The sequence below is a fragment of the Galeopterus variegatus genome, unplaced genomic scaffold (assembly GCF_000696425.1).
Source record: "Galeopterus variegatus unplaced genomic scaffold, G_variegatus-3.0.2 Scaffold1171, whole genome shotgun sequence".
NCBI classification, from domain to species: domain Eukaryota; kingdom Metazoa; phylum Chordata; class Mammalia; order Dermoptera; family Cynocephalidae; genus Galeopterus; species Galeopterus variegatus.
Genome location: NW_007727282.1, coordinates 477203 through 496579, shown reverse-complemented (window position 1 = coordinate 496579; position 19377 = coordinate 477203). Strand labels below are relative to the sequence as shown.

At 43.3% G+C, this 19377-nt stretch overlaps 1 pseudogene; it reads right to left on the bottom strand.

Moving 5' to 3' along the window:
* Positions 1–17605: 17605 nt before the first annotated feature.
* The window catches only part of LOC103592565, a 13947-nt pseudogene continuing 12175 nt past the window's right edge, over positions 17606–19377 (bottom strand).

The window sequence follows — 19377 nt, the reverse complement described above, 5'->3', positions numbered from 1 at the left end:
AAGGTTGACTGGGCAGTGGCGGTTTAACTGCATTTTATAGATGAGGGGTGTGGCCACATCAGAGTCATGTAAGCTGGAACTAAAACCCAGGTCTCTTCTCTCTGAATCCCTCTGTGGTCTTCCACATCATACCGACTGCCATCGAGTGCTCCAGTGTCACCTCCAGCCCTAAACCGTAAATGCTGGGCCTCAGGGCATTAGAGCCTCTACCAGATGGTCAAACACAGCCGGATTCTGATCCAGGAGGGAAATCGAATGCCAAACTCCACTTAGGGAAAGTTTTCCGAAGTGTGACCGGAGGACGCCTGAATCAGCGTTGCCTACGATGCTTGTCTCAAATGCGGAGCTCAGGCCCTTCTACCTCCCAAGTCTAGGGACAGGCCGGGGAAGAGGAGTTTTTGAAAAAGCCTCCACGCTGACACTGGCGCACACTGATGTTCTGAGGACCACAGATGTAGGGGATGAGGTTGCAGGGGTTGAGCAGACAACTGTAATATTTACGGTTAATTTTTTAAAAATCGACTTTATTGAGGTATAATTTACATATGATAAAACATGCCCATTTAAAATGTATAGTTTGAAGAGTTTTGACAAGTGTGTATGCTTTTGTAACCATCACCACAATCCACATAAAAGGACATCTCCTTCTCTTCCCCTTTGCAAGCAGTCCCCACCAGCCATCCTGGCCTCAGGCCCCCCAGTCCCACGCCGACCTGTTTTCCATTAGAACAAATTAGTTTTGCCTTTTCTAGAGCTTCACATATATACAATTATACAGTATGTCCTCTCTTGCGTCTGGCTTCTGCTCAGCCCATGTTGTTAACATCAACGATTCATGCCTTTTTATTGCTGAATGATATTCCATTGTTTGGATATACAACAACTTATTTATCCATTCACTCGTGTTTTGGGCTGTTTCCAGTTCTTGGCTATGATGAATAAAGTTATAAACATTCTGAAATCCATCTCAAGTTATTTTTTGTGTAAGGTAAGGGTGGAGATACCTTTTTTTTTTCCCTTCTTTTTCACTATGGGCATATCTAATTCCCCATATGGTGTTCAGCAGTATTCACTGAAATGACTCCTTTCTCCCATTATCTTGGCACCATTGTAGAAAGTCAATCAACCATATATGAGGGTACTTCAAAAAGTTCTTGGAGAAATAGGATTAAAAGATAATACAAATCTTTCCATAAACATTTTGAAGTACCCTCGTGTGTCTGGGGCCCATTTCTGGATTCTATCCATCTTCATAGCCACCCTCAAGCCAATACCCCACTTGTTGATTTACCAAAAATCTTAAAATCAGGTAGTGTAAGCCTTCCAAATTCTATTCTAGGTTCCTTGCATTTCCATAGACATTTTAGAGATTGTCAACTTCTACAAAAAAGCCTACCGGGATTTTGATAGGGATTGCATTAACCCTGGGGAGAACTGACATCTTAACAATATTGAGCCTTTTATCCATAAATGTGATATATCTATTTCTTTAAGCCTTTTTAAATTTCAGGAAAGTTTTGTAGGTTTTCAACGTGCAGATCTTGCATATATTTTAATTTATTTCTAAATATTTCATGTTTTTGACTGTTATTGTGTCATTTTTTCCCAACTGTTTGTTACTAGTATGTAACTTGGAAGCAATTGATTTTTGTATATTGCTTGCATTCTGCAATACTACTAAACTCTCTTATTAATTGTAGTAGCTTTGCGATACATTCTTAAAGATTTTTTTATATACACGATTACAGCAACGATGAGCAAACACGATGTCACTTGTTCCTTTACAGTCTGTAGCCCCCTCTTCTCTTTTTGTGCCTTGTGGTAATGGATAAGGGCCTTCAGTAAAATAGTGAATAAAACTGATAGGACAGATTCTCCCAGTCTTAGGGAAGAAAGCATCCTATCTTTCATCATTTTGTACAATGATGGCTATAGGACTTTTGCAACATCTCACATAATCATAGTACAATGATCTGAACCAGGAAATGAACATACACTCTATTAGTGAATCTACAAATTTTATTCAAATGTCATCAATTGCCCCTCTAATGTTATTTTTCAGGCCCAGGATTCCAATCCAGGATCCCAGATTGCATTGTTGTCATGTTTTCTTTGTCTCCTTCAATCTGAGACAGCTCATGACTTTGACGTGTTTGTAAAGTGTTACTCTGCCGTGTTTCTCAGACTGAGGTTAGGCCCTTTTGGCAAGAACCCCACAGAAGTCAAGTCGTGCTTTTCTCAGTGCATCTCACCAAGCGGTGGAAGACGTCAGCATGTCTCGTTGCTCGCGACAGTTAATTTTAGTATGTGGTTAAAGTGGTGTCTCTCACTCTTACCTGCTGTATAGTTACTACTTCCTATTTTTAAGTAATAGGTATCTTCTGGGGACATGCTTTGAGACCAGTCAAATGTCTTCTTTTTCATTGCACTTTTGTCCTCTAATGTTAGCATCTACTGAAGATTCTTGCCAGCAATGATTATCACTGTGGTGTTTCCCAAATAGTAACTTTCTAGTTTCATAATTTCTGCCTTTATTAATCGGATTCTTAATGAGAGGAAGGACTATCCTTTCTCTTCTATTCATTTATTTATACCAGCACGGACTCATGGATATTTGATTCTACACATCATAACCCATTACTATATTATAATTTCTTGTTTAAACTGTTCAAGACGTGGCCATTGAGTGCTCCTTCAGGTTGGCTCTTGTCCTGATCCCATCATGTAGGTACTTTGTTTTTGTTTTTGTTTTTTCTTCTAGTAACTGATTTTCCCCCAGCATGGATAACTCTTTCTTGTTTCTTCATATGCCCAGTAATGTTTTATCAGCTGTGTGACAGTTTTGTCTTCTGTTTAGTAGTGCTGTACTTTGTTGCATTACTTTACAGAGTGTTTGCCTTTGTTCCGGCAGGCAGTTAAGATACTTGTGTTTTATCTCAATCCTTTAGAAGCTTGTTTTTTAAGTTTGTTTAGGGAAGGTCTACATTATTCTGTACTCTAGGGTTATTTTAGCCGTACCATGAAGACGTAAACCTTCCGAGGTTCCTACTAAACTTCCCATGTATTCAAAGAAGACTCCACACTTGCTTGTAGGAACTACAACGATTCCCAGCTCTATGTGAGTTCTGAGAACTGTTTGACTTGCAGGTCCCTGGACATGTTTGTTTGCCCAGTAGTTCTTGTCCAGCCTGACTGAGTGTTAGTTATCCTGTGCATGCACAGATCCATGTTGGCTAAAGACTCCAGCGGACACCTATGCAGATTTCTGGAGCACCTTCTCTGCATAGCTCTCTCCTCTCCATGACTCTGCCTTACAAACTGTAACTGCCTCTGCCTGCCTAGGAAGTGATAGCTCATCATGATCTTAATTTGTATTTCTCTGATGTCTAAGATGTTGCAGTAGGAGAGCTCTTTCTATACTCTAGATACAAGTCTTTGTCAGATACGTGATTTGCAGTTCCTTTCTCCCAGTCTGCAGCTTGCCTTTCCATCTTTTTAACTTTTTTAGAGTAAAAGGTTTTAATTTTGATGAAGTCTTACCTGTCAATTTTTTTCTTTGACAGATTGGGCTCTTAGTGTCACATCTAAGAAATCTTCACCAGGTCCTGAAGACTTTCTCCTACGTTGTCTTCTAGAAGTTTTATAGTTTTACATTTAAATTTATGACCCGTTTTGAGTTAAAGTTCATAGAAGGTGTAAGGTTTAGGTCAAGGTTCCTTTTTTGCCTACATATGTTCCTTTGCTCAAGAACCATTTGTTGAAAAGACCATTCTTCCTGCATTGGGTTACTTTTTCACCTTGAAAAAACTCAGTTGGCTGCACTTGCCTGGGGCTATTTCTGGGTCTCCTGTTCCATTCTGTTGATCTCTGTGTCTAACACTCCACCCATACCACACTGTCGTGATCACTGTCGCTATGTAATAAATCTGGAAATTGGGTAGAGTGATACCTCCCACTTTATTCCTCATTTTTTTTTCCTTTTTGTCTTTTTTACTGACCGGTAACGGGATCGCAACCCTCGGTGTTGCGCCCGCACCACGCTCAGCCAGTGAGCGGGAACCGGTCTGTATGTGGGATCCGAACCCTCGGGCGGGAGCGCCGCCGCGCTTCCCAAGCGGCGCACTATCCAGTGTGCCACCGGGCCGGCCCTATTCCTCATTTTCAAAACTGTTTTAGCTTTCTTAGTTTTTTTGCCTTTCCACATAAATTTTAAAATAATGTTGTCTTTATCTGCAAAAAATCTTGTTGGGACTTTGATAGAAAGTACCGTAAACCTATACTGAGGTCTCTATGTCACTATGTCTCTCTGTTTAATTAGAACTTCCTTAGTATCTTCATCAGCATTTTGTCATTTTGGGGGTTTTGTCCTGTACAGGTTTTGCCATATTTACACCTAAGGATAAGATTTTTTCAAAATTATAGATGGTATTTTTCATTTCAGATTCCATGGATATATAGGAATACAACTGATTTTTGTAGGTTGAACTTGTATCTTGTAGCGTGACTCTAGTCCTAGGAGTTGGGTAGGTTTTTTGTTTTGTTTTGTTTTTGGTGTATTCCCTGGGGATTTCTGTAGATGATCATGTCATCTGCAAATGGGATAACTTTGTCTTTCTGATCTTTCTGCCTTTTATTTCCTTTTCTTATTGTCCTGACTAGAAATTCCAGTACTGTAGAGGTATGAGCAGACATCCTAGTCTTTTACCTGATCTTAGAATAGTCTGAGTGTGTGTCTCTAGCCAAGCGTGATATGTGTCCTGGCCAACCTTTTCTGCTTATAACACACACATGTGCACACATGCATGTGCACACACGCACGAACACATGTGCACACGTGTGCACACATGCATGCAACACATACATGCGTGCGTGCACCACTTAATGCCTTCCTTCTTCATCTAGCTTCTCCACAACCTTCCCTTCTTCAAAGACCTATTCTGGTTCTTACCACCACTTCCATGAAATTGGTTCCACCTGATTCATTCTACATCTGTCTCTCTTTTAGAAAACTTATTGAATGTAATTGTGGTAACACTATTTTGTGCTGAGCACAGACTGCCATGATTTGCTACTTTACTGTATTTTAATTTATGTGTTCATGTATTTTATTTCTGCAACTGGACTGTAGGTTCCTGGAGAACTGAAATTTACCTTAACAAAAACTACAATAATAACAATGCTTTGTTTTTAAAACAGCTCTTTCTGATTTGTAAAGTGTTTTCATGGGTTTTTTTTTTTCTTTTAGTTCATCATGAGGATTCTGTGAAATAGTCAGGGCAAGGAATTTGATTTCTAGTGCACAAGTGAAGAGGAAATTGAGGCTCAGACAGTTAACATGGATGAAGGCTCCGTGTAAAGGACAAGGTCAGGTCTAGACTCCCAGCGCTGGCCCATTTCTCTCTTTCTCAACACACAGTAGTGGGATGGGCACCCCAAGGGGCCTTGACCAGCTTGTTGGGTGTACATGTCCATTTCCCTGGCCATGTCACCAGTGCCCCAAGTCCACACCTTCCCTGCGTCCCCTCCCTCTGCACTGTCTTGCAGACGCATGCTGCTATTGTTTTGGTCAGAACTTGGACTGTCATTCTTGAGAGGAGACTCATAAGAAGGATACTCAAAAAGAACTTGGTCTGTCACTCATAAGAAGAGATGCTCAAATAGGAACCTTGATCCTTTCGTGTTTGCAAAATCTTTCTCCAGAGAAAGAGGACGCAATCTGACAGCATGCTCATTTCCTGGAGCTGTTCTTGATATGCTCAAATAGGAACCTTGATCCTTTCGTGTTTGCAAAATCTTTCTCCAGAGAAAGAGGACCCAATCTGACAGCATGCTCATTTCCTGGAGCTGTTCTTGATGGGGGGGCCACATTCCAGGGGAGCCTTGTCACCTAGGGGTTCACAACTGTTCCCAAGGAAAGACCATTCCCCTGCCATTGCCTTATCCTGCATGGTAGCATGCCAAGGATAGAGGCCTGGTCCTGTTGTGCTCTGGCACAGGAAACTGGCTTCTTGTAATGTGGTCTTTGCATTCATGGAGGAAAAGTTGGTGGAGAATCTGGAGATGGGATTTTCAGAGCCTCAGCATGTGACTTGGAAAACACATGAGCAAATGGAGTCTTGCTCATTGCTGCTGTGAAGCAAATACCCTATGCCTGTCTGCATGGGGAGCCTGATGCCCTGGAACTTCAAGGAAGACCTTCAGCCCAGACCTGGGATTTCAGAACAGCCCCTTTCCCTCTGGACACCCTAAGCTTGAGCCTGGACCCTACCTGGTATGTGTTAGCCACACTGTCGCTCTCTCCACACAGGCACTACCTTACCTGGGCAAGGGCTCACCCCTCCCACCCCCACCCCAGAGCTGGAAGACAGCCTGTCCAGACACCCGTGAATCAAATTTGCAAAAGCAGTTTTCTCCCAAAAAGGAGAAGCTTGCCTGGGCCCAGGCAAGAAGGCTCCCTGGGGCACATGATAGGGATATTCAGGCACCAGAGGGCTCCTCCTATGAGGCTCAACACTCATTCATTCAAAGACAACACATCTGTCCTGACTGCAGAAGCTCATTTTCCCTTAAGGTCCCTTCCTCTGTCCAATCCCCTACAATCATTCAAGTATTTTGAGAGAACCTCCTCCCAGGAAGCCTCTGAGGGCTGCATGCTTTGGGGAGGGTAAGCTACGGATAACATTTATTGAGCACGTACTGCAGGCAGGCACTGTTCTAGGCAGCTTTCTCACATTGGCTGGCTTAACTCTCACACCAGCTTCACGAGGTAGACGCAATTATTACCTGGAATTCACAGAGGGGGAGACCTGGTCACCTGCCAAAGGCATGAAGGCTCGCAGAGCAAGAGCCCGGAGTCTGAGTGCAGGTGAGTGCTTTCGACCTCCACACTCTCCAACTTGTATATCCACCAGGGACAGTCATTGCAGGTAATAGAAACCACCCTGGGCTGGGGAAATCAGAAAATGAACTTCGAGAGGTGGCTGATAAAATCTCTGAGAGGGTAGATTCAGGCTGGATGCTCCCCAGTCCCGTTTACTTCTTCCCAAGCTCACAGGAGGACAGTGTTTCTCAGCCTACCTTTCAGCGAGGCTGATGGCATGCAGGGGAGTGACGTATTTCCAGGCCTGGCTCTAAAATTCCTGGCCAGATCCTTGGCTTTCACTCACCTGTGAAAAAGGAGCCTGAGATGGTGGAGCCGCCCTATAGAACAGCCTGGGTCCCAAGTCACCACCTGGAGTGCTGCTGCCCAGGTGAGCTGTCCAACCTGCAGCCACCTGCATGTGATTGGGAAATACTTTATTGCAGTGACCTGCCGAAATGTCAGGATTTATTTGTTCTGTGGGATGGCCTAGCCTAGCCTGACTAACAAAGCCAGAAAACTAGGCTTGGTGGCCCCATACTTAGACACAATGCCCCAAATCACGGGCCAGAACTGCTTCAGTGAAGATACTAATGCTGCTCCTGCTGGTATGAATACTGCAAACTGCAGTGCTATCACTGCCGGCGCTGGGCATCAGACACCACCGACAGGGCCTCTGCTGGGCCACCTCCGCAAAGCAGGGACTGACACCCCCTCACGCCAACAGATCCTGCCCAGCCTGGGTGAGTAAGATTTGGATCCTGCCTTCAAAGGGCTAACTGTCCAGTGCAGGAGTGAAAAGCCACAAAAGGCCATTGTAGTGGGAGAGAAAGTGGTGAGTGTGCAGAGAGAGGATGGTTGCTGGGCTCTGATTCCTGGAAGAAGAGAGGCTTTTAGGTCAGGAAAAGTGGCCTAAGTGTTCTTGCAATATCGTCTAAGTCTATGTCAAATTTAGGTACTATCTTTTGCATTTCAAGAACCTAGAGGAAAATACTGAAGATAAAAAGTGGACACAGAATTTATATTTATTAACTATCCCCCCCCCCATGTTCTTGCAATATCGTCTAAGTCTATGTCAAATTTAGGTACTATCTTTTGCATTTCAAGAATCTAGAGGAAAATACTGAAGATAAAAAGTGGACACAGAATTTATATTTATTAACTATCCCCCCCCCCAAAAAAAACCTCTTACAGACCTCAAACACATACACTCAGTGTATATAAGTGTGTATATAGACATTTTTGCCCCAGTCTTCACTCTTAGGTCATAGTAACCTCCTCCCCTTCCAGTATGGCCTTAATTGGCAGATCAAAGTGAAAGGCAGCTTTTTTTTGTTGTTTTAACTCTACGACACTACATTTTTCAGTTGTTTTATTATTGAACCCAAAGTCCTGCTCTTTTCAGTCATTACTTTCATTAATGACATAATAACCCCATCATCAATGGTTCTACTCCCCCCCTTTTTTTTTTTTTTTTTTCCTCCTTTTTTTTTTTTTTTACTGACCGGCAACGGGATCGCAACCCTTGGTGTTGTGCCTGCACCGCGCTCAGCCAGTGAGCGGGAACTGGTCTCCACATGGGATCTGAACCCTCGGCGGGAGCGCCGCCGCACTCCCAAGCGGCGCACTCTCCAGTGCGCCACCGGGCCGGCCCTCTACTACCGCTCTTAATTGTCATTTAGTGAGGTCGGTGTCTGGCATGGTTCTGCTAAAAAAAGAAAAGAAAAGAAAAAATATCCCATTGCGGTAAAATGCTTTTTCAGGCAGGTTTAATGGTTAAAGCAGACAGCTGTTAACATTGACCTCCTCACACACAGTCTTGTTTTTTTCATACCCACCAATCAGTCATTCCTTCACAAGTTTATTTTCCTGGTTGATAACATAAAACATTGCATGTATTTTTAGTCATTTAAAGTATAATCCCTGCTATGGATTGATTGAATTGTGTCCCCTAATGTGTTAATGCTTTTTTTTTTTTTTGAGTAAAAAATGAACCTTTATTTTCATGAATCACAAATGGAAATTTAGTATTTCCTTCAATTATGAGTAAAGGTCACAAACCTCAGTGGTAGTAGCAATAACTGTGATCTTGTCGCCAGTAGAAATCACAGGTGTACCCATATCATATTACAATTGAGATAGATATCCTAAAATGTTAATGATATTTAGGGTGACCAACTGCCCTGGTCTGCCCAGGACTGAGAGGCTGCCCAGCATGTGGGACTTGCAGCGCTAAAGCTGAGGAAGTCCCAGGCAAACCATTACCTACTTTAATGGTAGTTATCGTATCTTTAGATACCATTACTTAGTGTGTTAATAAAGAAGCACCCAAATTGCCATATCATGACTTCAAAAAACCTCTTGATAAATGTATATCAACGTAATTTGTCCTTTATAATGCTTTCTATTTTATTGGATGCTTTTGAAAGCATTATTCTGAGTCCATAGGTTCCATCAGTTTGCCAGAGTGGTCCACGGCACAAAGGAGTTGAAGAGGGAAGAAACTGGGACCATTGGTTGGAAAATGTAGAAAACCAGGTTTAAGTTCCTTTAGGTCTGGAAACCTAAAAACTACCATGAACTACACAGTAGAAGTGGACCCAGGTGTTTATCTCCAAGGACACAACTGGGTGACCAGTGGATGGAGCCGCTCGTCCACAACCAGGAAACCTCCAGGAAACGACGCACATACGTGTATCTCGTTCCTTATACTGTTGCAGAGTCAACTCAGTTTTGGTAGCTATCAACTGCAGTATCTATTTCCCGATAACTACAAATGTTTCCTCTAAGAGTCATAATTTGACAGATCTTAAAAATTTCCATGAATTAAGACCAAAAAAAGTTTGAATTTTAAAAAGATCAAGTTTAAAGAAACGATGAAAAGAAACTGGAACGCTTACCGGATACCACCGGGCCTCTGACAGACGTCCGACCCTGCCTGGCCTTGTCCCCAGCACCGACAGAGGCCCCACGACTCTGCACAAGGCAGTGAGAGGCCACTTCTCTTCCGATCAACATAACTGCAAGCAGCCGGCCCAAAGCAGCCAGAAGGCAGCATCCTCACAGTCGCTCTTGTCCCGGTGTACACGGATTTCTTAACTTCCCTGTCATTTCTACACAATCTCCTGACTAACAAAGTGGACCACTCCTTCTTGCTTTAAAGAAAACCTCCCTCTAGGTCCTTACAATTACCAGGGAAGTCCTCAAAATGGTTCAAAAAGGTCTTGGCGGGTGGACGGCCACTAAAATCCTCCCTACAAAAGCTATCACTTGAACATACCATGTCAACCTTCTGGCAAGAGCCTCCAAGCTCAGTATTTATCATTCAAGGTGTCCCAAGGATCACCCTGCAGCTTGTTATCACAGTTTTTGCCAGTTCCATCAGTTTACCAGTGTATGCCATGTAGTTTTTCTTTTGCTCCCTCAACACCAGGCAGCAGTACACAATTTCCATAATCGTCCAAAATTAAGTTTTCTGACAGGGTACAGAAAGTGTCTGATGTCCTTCTGTGAACCTCATAATGGAAATGAAACACGTCCATGCTGCTGTCAGTGTGCGCTCTGCCGGCGTCTGTGATCGCTGATGGACTTCCTAAGGGACCAGTGTCCACGGGAGGCCCATCTATTTCCAGCTGCATTCCAGGGATGCCTTTCTTTGCAGTGGAGAAGGCATCCCAGTGTCCAGACGCAGGCCTTCCTCCGTGCTGGGGCTGCCCATTGCATCAGACGGGCTCTGAGGGAGGCCGTGCTGATGGGCTCTCGGTAGGCTGTTGCAGCTGGTGCTCACATTTCTCGCGGAACCCGGCGTGCTCTTCTCCTAGCACTTTTCATTACTGCTCTTGTCCCTCACTAACTTCTCCCTTGCTGTTTGGACCAGTTGCTTCCAGAAGACTCTTCTTTAAGTTCGCTCAGTCATGAGACGGTGTGAAAGCCTGCCCGCTCTTTGACAGCGCGCGCCTTTGGAATACTGATGTCTGAGACCTTTTCTCTACTGTAGTCTGTGGCCGACTGAGCAGATACCACTTTTCTCTGAGCCACAAGTGTGAGAACAGAAGCTGCCATTTCTTCAAGAGTCATCTCGACCACCACTCAGGTTCCAGCTATTGCTCTGTTTCTCCTCCCTAGTGATCATGTCAAGATGTTTACTAAGTGACTGATTATTAAAATAATCTCAGATATACGAGTCCTTCTGAGAAACAAAGTAGCAATTCCTTTCATTCAGGTGCATTAACAGCCAAATAAATCTTCCCAGTTACAATTTCCTACCATGAATTCTTTTTCCAGATCCGGGTTTTAAGGTGGTAGATCGATTTTCTTTCCTCTGTTATTTGAAGCAAATTTTTTTCCTGAAGACTTCTACTCAGGATTGCATTCTGCAACTTCTGATCCATCATTGACTTTGCAACAATTTAAAAATCCAGCCTGAATATTTCCTGTTTTCATGTGCACCCATGGCCGTGCCTGCACCAGTCCTCGCTCTGTGCCTGCCAAGCTATGCGTGCTGCCAGCACCCCTGCCCCAGGCCCACATTAAAACTTAATCCCCACCGTATCTGTTGAGGGTGAGAAATCCTATTATGATAATTGAAAGGTGGAGCCTTGAAGAGGTGATTAGATTGTCGGAGCATGTCGTAGTGAATGGGTTAACAATGGTGGTCAAGGGCGTGGTTCTGAGGGCTTTGAAAGTACAGCACGTGAGTTAGTCTCTATCTGCTCTACCATTTTCTGCCATGTGAGACCCCCTGGGTCACTGGTGCCACCACCAAGGCCTTCACCAAAAGTATACCCTGGACTTCGCAGTCTCCAAAGCTGTAAGCAATAATTTTTGTATTTTTACAAATTACCCAGTTCTGTGTATTTTGTTATAAGTAACAGAAATGGATTAATACAATCTCTAATAAAATTATTAATGGCATGTTAATATCATACTTTTACTATATGCTTATGTTCTCTAATCTTCCCTGTTATAAGTAACAGAAATGGATTAATACAATCTCTAATAAAATTATTAATGGCATGTTAATGTCATACTTTTACTATATGCTTATGTTCTCTAATCTTCCTGTGTCCCTTGAAGTTTGCTGTTCTGCACATCTTAGTAAAGGATAGCAAACGATTGGAAACAAGCCAAATATCCGTAAAATGGGGACTGCTTAAATAAATTATGGTGCATCTTGCAGTGAAATATTATGCAGTTGTAAAAAATAATGAGGAGGCATTTTCCCTGCCACCATTCACATTCCTGATATGGAATGAGCTCTAAGATACACTAGGAAAAGCAGCCAACTGTAAAACAGAATATAGTAAATGTTCCCATTTTTGGTATAAGGATGTCAGGACAGGTATTGGCTTGTAAAAGCATGAAACACCTCTGGGAGGATATACCCAAGAATGAAATAACATTTGTTGCCTATTGGCTGAGAGACTGGGTTGAGGGAGAGAATTTTCAGTGTAAAATTGATACCTCGTAATACATTAGTGTGTATTTCCTAAGCATGTGGGCGTTCTCTTACATAAGCACTAGGCAATGATCAAAATTTGGAAATTCAACATTAATATATTATCATCTAATCCACAGTTCATGTTGAAATTTCACTTGTTTCAACAATAACTTTATAGCCATTTTTTCCCTAGTCTAGGACTAAGTCTAGATTAAGATAATCTGTTCAGGCTGCTATAAAAAATACCATAAACTGGGTAGCTTATACACAACAGAAATTTATTTCCCACAGTTCTGGAGGCTGGAAGTGCAAGATCAGGCTGCATGGAGATTCGGTGTCTGGTTAAGGACCCACTTTCTGGGTCATAGATGGCACTTTCTTGCTGGGTCCTCACATGGTGAAGGGATGAGTTGTCTCTCTTGACCTCTTATAAGGGCACTAATCCTATTCATGAGGGCCCTGCCCACATGAACCTAATCACCTCCCAAAGTCCCCACCTCCTTATACAATCACCTTGGGGGCTCAGATTTCAACATATGAATTCTGGGGGACTCGAACATTCCCACCATAGCAAGGACCCAACCTGGAATCACATGTTGCATTTAGCTGTCCTGTTCTTTAGTCTCCTTTAGTTGGGAATGGCTGCTAGGTCTTCCTTTGTATTTCTTTTTGTCAACAGCAGCAATGATTAAGTCTCTTCAAGTGGCTTCTAGGCAGTAGATGTAGACAAGTGGGAGCTGGAATAGGAGAGCCAGAGGATGGGAGATGCTGGGGGTGGCTGTCAGCTTCAGCCTAGTTTGTGGCCTAGTATGTGGACCCCCTTTGAGGGCTGCTTGGAATAACGGAGTTCTAGAGGATGAGAATATGCTCCTGCTTGGGTGGAGATGGGTGGGGAGGGCTTACAGTCATCGTATGTTGGGTCTAAATAGCGATATGACCCTATTTTGAGGGTATAGGTTGGTGAAGCCAGGTGGCAGTTTGATTGCATGCTTAGGTAGATTTATGAGGACAGGTTGCCTGTAGCTTTCATCAGATTCTTTTAAAGACTGTTTATTATGTGAAATTTTTAACACACACGAAAGCAGAGAAAATAGTTTAATGAACTCTCACATACCCATCACTTAATTTTAACAATTATCATTACTCTCCCATTGTTGTTTTAGCTATCGCCTGACTTTTCTCCCCATGAAAATTTGTAAAGAAAATCCTCACACATAATATCTTTTTACCCTTAAGTACTTTAGAATATATTCCTAACAGATAAGGATTTTTTTAGAACTATGACCACGACTTTACTATAGCATCCAACAAATAATATGGACTTAAAAATCTAATACTAGTATTAACTTTACTTACAATTTTTTGTGAATGTCTTTTTGCAGTTGTTTTGTTTGCATTGAGATTTGAACAGGAGGCCACTCTGGTGTGACCATGAAGGACAGTACTGATGGAAAATTCTCCCATTGGGAAGAACTTCAAGCAGTCTGCCTGGCTGTTCATTTGTCTGGAGGAAGAGGTGAGCAGAGGTATGGATCTACATCACTTCATGGGCAGTGGATAATGGTTTGGCTGGGTCATCTTGGAAGGGACCCAATTGAAAAATTGATTACAAAGCATTCTGGGGAAAAGGTATGTGGATAGACCTCTCTGACTGACCATAGAAGTGAAGACACCTGCACATATCTTAGAGGAAGATTTTAATAATCAAGTGGACAAGATGATCTGTCCTCTGGATCAACCAGCTTCCTTCCCCAGCTATCTATGTCCTTGCTGAAAGGGCTCATGATCAAAGTGGCCAAGGCAGCAGTGATGGAGATCATGCATATCAAAGCACTGGCATATTTGGTGTCTGGTGAGAGCCCACTTTCTGGCTCATAGACAAGAGTCCATCAACAGGCACTTTCTATGTACTAAAGCCTATCTGTCTATGGCCACTGCTCAGTGGTCAACCTGCCAACAGCTGAAACCAACCCTGATCCCTCAATATGGCACCATTCCCTGGGGGAATCAGCCAGCCACCTCCAGCATGTAAGGGGTAGGGTTTTAGCCTCACTGACATAGACACTCACTCTGAATATGTTTGCTTTTCCTGCCTGTAGTACTTCTGCCAAAACTTTTATTGATGCACTGATGTAATACTTTACTCACCACGGTGGTGTGCCACCCGGCCATGCTTCTGACCAAAGAACTCATTTTACAGTGAAGGAAATACAGCTGTGGGCCCATGCTCGTGGAAGTCACTGGTCTACCATACTGTCTCGGTTACTGTTGTTTTATGGGAAGTCTTGAAATCAGCTAACATAAGTCCTCCTACTTTGTTATTTTTTTTAAAAAAATTTATTTTACTAACTTTTTTTATTGAATCATAATTGATTATAGATGTTTTTGGGGTTCAATGTTGACGTATGTTGATCAAATCAGGATTATTAGGATATATATTATTACAAATCATACTTATTCTTTAGCCCCTATCCAATCTCTCTCCACCCCCTCTACCTCCCTCCTCCCACCTCTGATAATCCTAGATTTCTTCTCTCCTTCTGAAAGAGTAATGGTAACTCTGTTGATTTGTTGTCCCAGAGAGGTGTGTTCAGGTCCCCCACTATTATCATAGAGCAGATGCTTCTTCTGTCACTCTGGAATGGGCTTGTGGAGAGAGGCATCCTCTTCTTTTCTTTGGTCTCTGCTGGTGACTCTTGTGTCAATGCGGTCCAGTGGCTGGTGGACCATCTGCACAGTGGTTGTGGTGTCTAGCCACTTTTGTGGCAGCTGTGGCTATTGTGGTGGCTATGGTCACATGCAAGTGGTGTTTTTGGTGTGCTCCTTGTCTGGTTGCAGGAGGAGGGGTTGGTCCCCGGCTCCATCTGTTTTTACATTCTAAGATGTTGTTGCAGAGCAGCTGGGTGGGAGGAGGAGAGGGGAAGGGGGAAGGAGGTGCACAGGGTGGGAGGAGGAAGGAGGTGCATGGTCGAGGCCTGTGGCACCCCCCTTATTCCTGCAGGGGAGACCAGGGGGCTTCCAGTGGTGCCTTGGTCATCACTTGGTTGAATACAGATGTCAGGAGGGTGTGGCTGAAGCCCTTGCCCCCAACTGCCCTGGCTCAGGAACCCAGGGTATTTCCTGCAGCAGTTTGGTGGTCATCGCTGGGCTGGTTGTGGGTGTCATGGGCATGGCTGAGGCCCCTGGCCCTCCCCCATTCCTGGCTTCTGGTTCTCCAAGGTTTTTAGGTGTTCTTTGGTGAAGTGAGACCTTTACTAGTTAATATCAACCTTTTTCTTTGATCTGTGGGTATTTTGTTTTTTCTTTCACTTCTGTGTTGGATTATTTGCTGTTTCCACTACTTAAACTTTGCACTGGAACTACTCTGTTGTCCTTTGCTTACTTCTAAAATGGAGGAACTTCCTGTGGGAACCAGCACTTGAGCCCTGTGGTTGAGCTAAATTGCTGCTTTGCTGCTGATTCCCCGGGGAAGGTATTTTGTGCAGCTCAGATTTTAATTGTTGACCTTGTATGTACTTCTGGGTCTCATGAGATCCAGTACACCTGGGTTGTATGCAAACTCTGGTCTGGACCTGAGTCTTTTCAGCAAACAGCTCCCCCTGCAGTTCTATATTCCTGACCAGTCTACGCAGCATGGGCCTGCTGAGGGGCAGATCAGCTGTCCTTGCTGTGCCCCGGTGTTCTCCCAGTGGACCTATCTCCCCCACCACCCACACTCCACACTCCAAACACTTCCCACGGGACGGGCCATGTGCAGGTCTCTTGTGATGACTCGCCAGCCTCTGAGTGGCTCCTTTTTTCAGTTGTTGTGGCTTCTCACTCCTATGTGGGTCCACAGAAACCCTGTTAGTGGTCCTGCTGGTCTGGGGGGCCACCATGGCCCTCTTCTCCCTTGCCAACTCCAAGCCACTTCATCTGAAGGGCACAGCTGCAGCTTTTGCCAGCTTCTGCTCTGTGCACTCAGCAGCTCCAGCCTGGAAGTGGCCAGGGCTCTAAACAGTCAGAGAGGTATTTTCTTTCTCTCATCGTGGGTTCTTCTGCCTTCATGAACTCCGTAGGTCTCTCCTCTTCCCCTGAGCTCCAGCAGCCCCAGCCTGGCTGTCATTGCTTTTTAATAGTTGTAAATTTGTTGATTTGTCGGAGAGAATGATGCTGGGGACTGTCTATTCTACCATCTTGACCGGAAGCCCCTACTTTGTTCTTCTTAAAATTGTTCTGGCTATTCTAGATTGCTTGCATTTTCATATAACTTTTACAATAAGCTTGTTCATTCTTACCAGAAAAACTCTGCTGGAATTTGAATGGGATTGTGTTGAATCTGTGGATTAATTTGGAGAGAATTGATATCTTAACAATACTGAGTCTTTCAGCAATATTTTGTAGCTTCTTGTATGTAGGTCTTGTGCACATATTTTGTTAAATTCAGTCTTATTATTTTAAGATTTGTGATGCTATTGTATAAACAGCATATTTTAAAATTTTATTTTCCAATAGCTTATTGCCAGCATTTAGAAATACAATTGATTCTTGAATATTGACTTTTAACTTTGTGAATTTTATAAATTTTCTTATTTTAGTAGTTTTGTTGTATGTTAGGATTTTCTACATCCATACATAATCATGTAATTTGCAAAAATAAAGTTTTACTTCTCTCCTTTCAATCTGTATTCCTTTCTCTCTCAATCTTCCTTCCTTTCTTCCTTCCTTCCTTCCATCCTTCCTTCCTTCCTTCCTCTTTTTCTTTGTCATGTGTCTAGGATCTCTAGTACAATGTTGAATAGAAATGGTGAAAATAGACATCCTTGCCTTTTTCTTGATCTTAAGTAGAAAGAGTTCAGTCTTTCACCATTAAATGTAAGGTTAGCTATAGGGTTTTGTGAAGTTTCTTTTGTTTATTTTAGAAAAGTTTGCAAAAAATTTTTATTATAATCACAAAGTGACATAATAGAGTTGTAATAAGTTCAAATTATTCTGCTGATATTTAAAAAATATTATCAGCTTTTGCCAGGTAATTAAAAAAAGTCAAATATGAAAATTTCACAGTAGAGTGAACCCCACCCCTAGCTAAACCTCTCATGCTACAGGGTCACAACTCACAATTCTGTACAAAAGTTCATGTTATAAGCCTCTAATCAACCTGCAATATTTTAAGTGCCCCCAGAGTCTTCTGTGTTATTCTTTACAACTTGAATCTCCATGTTGTAGCAAAATTCAATACAGATGACTTAGTCGTTAAGTTCGTTAGAAAAAAAATCTGTCCTCTTTCATGGTACCGGATTTCACTTTGGGCTCAGCTTTCTCACACTTTATCTCTGCTCTTTGACTCCTTTTTTGTGTTTGTGCTTTTGGCTTTTTTTGCTTCTTCTCCAGCATCTGCATGTTTCTTGTGCTTCCTGCCATTTTCATGTTTCTTATGCTTTTTCTCTTCCTTCTTGTTTTGCTTCCTGTTGCCCTGACTTTCAGTGGAGCTGGCGCCGCTGCTGTGGCTTCGGGCCTGGCTTCCCGAAGGGCTGCGACTCTGCCTGGACTGATGCCAGGCCGGCTCTGACGCCGGCCCTACGCCCGCCTGGCCGACGGCTGGGTCCAGGCTCTGTCCTGTTTCCTCTAGCACTTCATCACTCAGGATCTGAGAAACTTTTCCTGAAGTTCCTCTTCTTTACAGACGTATCACCTTCAACATCACCATCATTATATCAGGTTCAAAAGCAGCTTCACCAGTGTCTCCACCTGTGTCAGGGAAAGTCGTGAGTGACTTGACTGGAGTTTAGCCTTGAGAACATTCTTCTCAATTCGCCCTGTAACGTGCTCTTTCTCAATCTGCACGTCCTGTGGGTTAAGAATATAAAGTTATTTACTGCCACTTGCCTCTCTGTTGTTCCTGCTTCTAATTTATGCTTCTCTCGATCCTTACAAGGATTTTTATCAACTCCTCTAGCACTTCATCACTCAGGATCTGAGAAACTTTTCCTGAAGTTCCTCTTCTTTACAGACGCATCACCTTCAACATCACCATCATTATATCAGGTTCAAAAGCAGCTTCACCAGTGTCTCCACCTGTGTCAGGGAAAGTCGTGAGTGACTTGACTGGAGTTTAGCCTTGAGAACATTCTTCTCAATTCGCCCTGTAACGTGCTCTTTCTCAATCTGCACGTCCTGTGGGTTAAGAATATAAAGTTATTTACTGCCACTTGCCTCTCTGTTGTTCCTGCTTCTAATTTATGCTTCTCTCGATCCTTACAAGGATTTTTATCAACACATTTTGCCTCTTCACTTGAACATTTAGTATCCTAAGTGGCTTTGTGGTCATGAGGTTTCTTGGTCTCTTTGTCACCGATTCCTCAAGCAAGCTCTCTCCTCTCCATGTCACTTAAGCCAATGGAATGAAACCAAGTCCAGTTCAGCCACACAAAGGTTTTATTCCACAATCAGGGAAGGGAGAGGAGTCAGCACGTGCTCTGGCAGCCACGCTCTCCTGAAGTGAGGTTCGGATGCGCTTTTCATAGCTAAGTTGGGGAAGTGTCTCTGGTACAGGGGCCACCACTTGGGGCATGTGCTGTCCATCTGTCCTTGTGCTGGCACCCCTGGCTGCCTTGGCGACAGGTGTCCCTCACATACCAATCTGTTTCCTGTAAGCAAACACACTTGGCCCCTACTAATGGTTACTTGAGTGACTGTTTGCTCTCTTTACAGCAGCGGTGGGTGTCGACCTTTATTTCCTATAAGCAAACACCATATTTGCCCTTTTTACAGCAGCTATAGAGCTGGTTGTTGGTACCTGACCTTCGTTTCCTGGAAGCAAACACAGATTAAAGGGAAAAAAAGAAAAAAGAACACTTTGAAATTCCTCTTTAGTTTTACCTTGCGGTGTTCTGGTGACAAAATCCCCCTCTATATCCTCTTCCTCATTCTTGGGGGGCAATGGCTGGTGGTCCGTCTTCCATAATTGCTTCCTGCTGAGTCAGGGCACTGTCATAGGGGCTGGTAGGGGAGCAGAATGTCTCTCAAGCTGACCTTAAATAGCTTTGTCACCAGTGCTTGCACCCACCTGTTCACAACCTTGAGTCACAATCATTCGCAG